The sequence below is a fragment of the Schistocerca cancellata genome, chromosome 2 (assembly GCF_023864275.1).
Source record: "Schistocerca cancellata isolate TAMUIC-IGC-003103 chromosome 2, iqSchCanc2.1, whole genome shotgun sequence".
NCBI lineage: Eukaryota > Metazoa > Arthropoda > Insecta > Orthoptera > Acrididae > Schistocerca > Schistocerca cancellata.
In genome coordinates, this window is record NC_064627.1 from 1,028,320,392 (window position 1) to 1,028,327,191 (window position 6,800).

Genomic DNA, 6,800 nt, shown 5'->3' on the forward strand with positions numbered 1-6,800 from the left:
TAATGTTAACATTACCGGAACTGAGTAAATCTTAAAGCATTTACAGACAATTGTACAAAAACTAAAACTTAAAATAGATAAAATAATAACCTTAGTTGCGACATAAGTACGCCTAGGAGGGCGACCACAATGTAAACGCTAAACACTTGTTATACACACTGTTGTAGTGGGTCGCTTAAAAACAACGGATCTCCTGTTGAGTACCGATGTTGATAGTGTGCACATGTATAAAGGGATTTTGTTCTGTGTTCTGAGGATGGGCTACGCCCGGAAGGCGTCAGATGCAAAAAACGTTTAGTAACAAACAATCTGTTGCACCCAAGCTACCCGTAACAGCAGTGTACAGAGTGTTCTGAAATTCCAGTTATAAACTACTATGGATTGTAGGAGGGTGAGAACAGATAATATACAAATAGGAACCCACGTCTGGTTTCAATTCAGATGCGTAACATGTCCATATCTGCTGAGAGGGAGACGAAAGTTTCAGATTTGGTTGTAATGATGTGCAGCAGGGTAGACCAGATGACGGCCACTGAATGACTGTCAAGAAATGTGGTTTCAGCATGATGGTGCACCATCTCACTTCTCACGCGTGGTTCGGAGACATCTCACGATATGGTGAAAGGTGGATAGGCGAAGGTGGTCCAACACCATGGACGCCGCGATCGCCGTATTTAACTCCTATGGACAACTTCTTGTGGGGTCGCATGCAGTTTAATTTGTGGGACTCCTGTAGAGGCAGAGGAAGATTTGCAAGCGCAAATTCTGGCCGCTGCACTAGAAATTAAAGAGACATCACGTGGAATGGAGAGTGTGTACCAAAACAGTGTGTACCAAAACATGCTCCTTAGGTACAATGTCTCTTTGTTTCGGAATAAAGTAAGCACATAACGTTTAAGTGATAATACAAACAAATACGCTTAAGTGATAAATAGGTGTTTCTTAAGTGATAATACAAACAAATACGCTTAAGTGATAAATAGGTGTTTCGTTATGTTTCCTTTCCAACTGTTATCTAATAACTGAACTCCTCACGGGTAATTCAGTTTCTCAAAAAGAAGAAGTGGGTGAGTTAAACATCTTAACTGAAATCGACGTCCAAAACAAAAGGTACTTTTTCGGAAATGGGTTCCGATTCAAAATATTATGTGCTCACTATTTTCTACAAGTCCTAGAAGTCTGTAACGGGAATTTCCGAATACTTTACACAAAATGTACTCATAATAAAGAATAATAATTAACTCTGCTTTAAACAGGATAATTTGCTGAGAGTGTAAAGTTTCTTAACAAATCTCGATAATGACGGATATTTCATCACAGCTGTTAATCCAAGGGTTTTCATTAATCATGGTTTTTTTATATGTAGGAGAATTAAAGGAAATTCAGCTATTATGTATAGCTCAACTGAGTATTCAATATTTTCTTTATAAGTAGCATACAGAAGAATTATTCCTCTTATCCCAGTACTAATAAATCATATACTAACACCACTAATAACTCTAAATTATAATTGTTTCAAATCGCAAAAGTATAAGTTACACTAATAACACTCAAATCATAATATGACTAATCTGCTATACACTCAAAACATCGTTTAAATGCGCCTATGCTAGGGCTGTGTTCTTTGTTCGCTTCTTTCAGTGTCTGATGCTTACTGGATAAAGGTAAGACGTTAAAATATAGCAAGAGATTCACTCTATGTAAGTCACATCACGATATTAACGACCAGTGTGGCGCTACTATCATTGCATGTCCCAGCGACAGAACTACGACTGAATTTTCTGTTTTCCGAGAGTGAGCATTCTATATTGAGGTTGCTCCATCGATTGGGCAAATTAAGTATGATTTAGTCAATATTAATTTATCGATGTCACTGGTTGTTGACTACATTACTTTAAGGATTATGGGAAACAGCCAACTTATACGTACTTTTATTTATACCAAATGCGTTTCTGTTTCTCGTCCGTCTTTAGTTGGCGTAATACATGTTTACGTCTTCAATTAGCACATCGTTAAAAACATCGGCTCCACTTTTCTGCTGCTGCCTTCAAAACAACAATGGTGTTTACCTACTACACTCCACAAATTCCATATTTACTACATTTTATTCTTTAGATACACTTACTTGTTATTCATCTTGTTGTTGTTCCTATTACCTGCATTTGTAATCAGCATAATGATCACAAGCAGTCATCGTCTGTCATTCCTTCGATTCAAATGCGGATAAGGCTTCTGGGTTAAGCAAATGGTGCCTGCCCTTTGAATAGGGCTGGATCCGTTCTGTACAGATGCGCACATACGGTCGAGCTCATACGGGGATCTGCAAACGCTGAGAGTACAAGCAGTGTGCGGATAAGTTGGAAATTTGCGTCATTCAGGGACCGTGTCCGGATGGCCTATGCGGTACAGACAGCCACTTACGAGAAGCGGTAAATCCGTGTTCGAGTTCAAGCCCTCTTAAAGGCAAGGGTGGACCGACTCCACACTAATGCCCACCAGAAGGCGTCTAGTTACTTTTGGCCCATATGTTTTGTGGAGGTCGTCTACTTGTCAAATACAGATTATATAGTCTGATATACGCTGAAGTGCCAAAGAAACTGGTGTAGGTACGCGCATTCACATACATAGATACGTAAACAGACAGAATACGGCGCTGCGGTCGGCAATGCCTATATAAGACAATAAGTGTCGGGAGCAGACGTTAGGCCGGTTACTGCTGCCAAAATGGCTGGTTATCAAGATTTAAGTCAGTTTGAACGTGGTGATATAGTCAGCGCGCGAGCGAAGGGAAACAGCATGATGATGGGATTTTCCCGTACGACCATTTCACGAGTGTAACGCCAAGTCTTAATTGCATTAGTAACAACAAAACGAGGAACTGTTAGGGCTTTGTTAATAACAAAATGGTAATATAGAAAGAAACACCAGTAATGTACTTACGCACGGCGAGAGGAGCCACAGACCCGGAAGCAGGGGGGCTAGCCGACGACAGGCTGATGGGCAGCCGTGTTCGGTAACAAGCTAAAAGCTATAAGCCTATAGGCACAAAGAGGGCTCTGTGTACTGTTGACACCGGGGTCATCGATAAAGAATGAAATTAAAGTAATAGGCATACAGCACTTCTGGTTAGAGAGAGAGCGTGGGACGAGAGGGAGAAAGAGAGATGGCCTTCTGGTGGGGACAGCACAACGTCATGAGAAGCAAATACAGGGCTTAGGATGCATTGTTAGACCATATTAACAGAGGGGTCTCGACTCCTCCATCCAGCCTCTGAAAGACCACTGCAAAATAGTGCACAGTGACAGCCAATAAGGAGGCAAGTAGCCCTCGACATTATTTCATTGCAATAGCCGGAGGCGTCGAAGGAGAAAAGGACAAGACGTTCCGAGAGAAGATTAGACTGGTTAGAGTTAGTCGACAGAGATAGTCAGAGGAGAACTAGGGGCAGTCTAGACGCGAGGAAGCGGTAGGCCGTCCGGGGACAGTTTGCAGGCGTCGATAGGCAATTGCTGTGGGGCTTCGAATTTGCGTGTGGATCGCATTCTAAGAGTAGACGGAACAGCAGTGTCATTACGCTGTCTCTGTATCAGACTTGGCCGCTCATAGGAAACATCTCAGCCAGAGCTGTAGGGACCGGCCGGTGTGGCCGATCGGTTCTAGAGGTTTCAGTCTGGAACCGCGCTGCTGCTACGGTCGCAGGTTCAAATCCTGCCTAGGGCATGGATGTGTGTGATGTCCTTAGGTTCGTTAGGTTTAAGTAACTCTAAATCTAGGGAACTAATGACCTCAGATGTTAAGTCCCATAGTGCTTAGAGCCATTTGAACCATTCTTTTTTTTTGGAGAGCTGTACGGTTTCATACTGTACATTTTCTAATAAACTTCAGACTGTTAAAAAGTTTCTGGGGAGCTGCTTAGTTATCTTCCATCCTTCTGCTACCTTCACACCAGAAATAGTCACTTCAAAATGTTCAAATGTGTGTGAAATCTTATGGGACTTAACTGCTAACGTCATCAGTCCCTAAGCTTACACACTACTTAATCTAAATTATCCTAAGGACAAACACACACACGCATGCCCGAGGGAGGACTCGAACCTCCGCCGGGACCAGCCGCACAGTCCGTGACTGCAGCGCCCTAGGCCGCTCGGCTAATCCCGCGCGGCAGTCACTTTTTAGTCAGGTCAAAGTCTCCCTAAGGCCAACGAACTAAGTTCTGGTTAAGAACCGTGTCGCTCAATCTCAGGCATAACCCACCCTTGGAACACGACAACCGTGAGTATCAGGAAACCGGTAAAACATCAAATCTCCGACGCCGCTGAGGCAGGAAAAATATCCTGCAAGAACGGGACCAAAGATGACTAAAGAGAATCGTTCATCGTGCCAGAAGTGCAACTCTTCCGCAGATTGCTGCAGATTTCAGTGCTGGGACATCAACAAGTGTCATCGTGCGAATCATTCAACGAAACATCGTCGATATCAGCTTTCGGAGTCGAAGGTCCACTCGTATACCCTTTATGACCGCACGACACAAAGCTTTATGCCTCACCTGGGCCCGTCAACATCGATTTTGGACTGTCTATGACTGGATACACGTTGCCTGATCGGACGAATCTCGTTTAAAATAGTATCGAGCGAATGGTCGTGTACAGGTATGGAGACAGCCTCATGAATACATGGGACTATTCAAGCTGGTGCAGGCTCCGTAATGGTGCAGGGCGTATGCAGTTGGAGTGATATACGTCTAGATACGACAGGTGACACGTACGTATCCATTCATGTCCATTGTGCATTCCGATGGACTTGGGCAATTCCAGCAGGCCAATGCGACACCCCACACGTCCAGAATTGCTACAGAGTGGCTCTAAGAACAATCTTCTGAGTTTAAACACCTCCGCTGGCTACCAAACTTCCCAGGCATGAACATTATTGAGCATATCTGGGATGTCTTGCAACTTGGTGCTCAGATGACATCTCCACCCCCCCTTGTACTCCAATTGATTTATGGACAGACCTGTACGTTTCATGGTGTCAGTTCACTCCAGCACTACTTCAGACATTAGTTGAGTTCATGTTGTGGCACTTCTGCGTGCTCGTAGAGGCCCTAGGCGATATTAGGCAGGTATCCCAGTTTCTTTGGCCCTTCAGGTAAGCGCTTTTTCAATAAATCCGAGATCGAATACGACTAGCTGATCCTTTGTGACTCGGTTGCTACAGTTAAAAGCTGCTGTGTTTGTCATGAACTAGTTTCTCCGTGATAAAATTTGGTTCTGATTTAACTCGACAGAAGCATTCAGCCACCACTTCGGTCACTACACAAAATTACTTAAAATTGTCCGTCCCATTCCATATCGATCTTTTTACATATATCTGCTTGATAATATTTCTTCGTGTTGTTCAGGATTTCATATTTGGTTTGGCTATTGGAAATTATCCTTAGCTTTATGAACACAGAGAGGCAGTCAGAATTACACCTTATTCGTTCTGTCATAATAAGCCTGGTGGGAAGCAGCTTCCGTCAGATGACCGTGCAACGCTCGACATGAAAACACTGTTCGTCTTAATTTTGACACCTTTTTCAGATAAGCATTTTGAAGTAACGGATGTTTTCCAGTCGACGCAAGAGGACAAAATACTTCAATTCTGTCCGCCTCCGTGGCGCAGCGGTAGCGTTACCGCCTACCACGCAGGGGGCCAGGGTTCGATTCCCGGCGGGGGACTGCGTGTTGTGTGTCCTTCATCAGCAATTTCGTCATCATTGACTCGCAAGTCGCCGATGTGGCGTCAACTAGAAAGGACTTGCAATACGGCGGCCGAACTCCCCCAAATGGGGCCTCCCGGCCAACAATGCCATACGATCATTTCATTTCCATACCTCAATTCTGATAAATACCATATTTACGCGAATCTAATGCGCCATCGAATGTAATGCGCTCACCAGTTTTAAAAATTGAAATCATAAAAAAGACTTTGTTGGCACTTCACTGGTAGGTTAAGTTATTTTACACAACAATGGATGTATATACGTGAACTTGTAACACCGAAAATGCAGATGTACCATTGGAAACTTTCGCCGTTTTAATATTCTTTGATAACTTGCACTGTACTTTTGATTCTGAAGCTGTAAGCTGTTTACACAAATATATTTAATACATAGTCGATGTATTTGTGTATTTATTTTTGACTGTATACAACGGATTGTAATTATAACGAAAATATTGCAAATTGCTGGGTAATAGGCAAGGGAACTTTACTGAAATGTATCGATAGCAACAACAAAATGGTAGTAGCAGTGCCGTTGTTTATCTTGGCGTTGCGTTCCGAGCAGAGAGGAGGCAGAGCAGGTTGAGTCATCAAAGAATGCGGAAGTATTTGTTGGGCGCTCCCGTCGATGCGGTGTGCAGCTATGCTCGCCTGATTTGTTAACCTGCGAGTATAGAGATCATGGTAGGAGTGGACAGGCAGAGGTAGCTGCAATTCCAACTATTGCCTCTCGCATAATCATCCGTGGCTCTTCGGACGGCTCGGGATTCTTCTCATCGAAAGGAACAGCAGCATCAACGGCAGCTCAGCATTGTCGTCGGCTACATTCTTCGTCGTCCACACAGCTACATAATCGTAAGACTGTTAAGGCACTGCCCGGCAGCATATATTTCACAAAGTATGAAATAATTTGAATAATAACTTGCGATAGTTACAACTTGTAGGGCAACTGTGTTGTCATTTTCCTCAGACATTATTTACAAAGCAGAGCCCCTTTTCCTTTCCGCGCAGTCACCAAGTGTCGTAAGAATATGAAAAGT

The 6,800-nt window shown here is 43.4% G+C and overlaps 1 non-coding gene across 1 annotated transcript; it reads left to right on the forward strand.

The window, feature by feature from the left end:
• The first annotated feature begins 5,646 nt into the window (after positions 1–5,646).
• Trnag-acc (transfer RNA glycine (anticodon ACC)) lies at positions 5,647–5,718 on the forward strand. Its single transcript has one exon. It is a non-coding gene; the product is annotated as a tRNA-Gly (tRNA).
• The last annotated feature ends 1,082 nt before the right edge of the window (positions 5,719–6,800 follow it).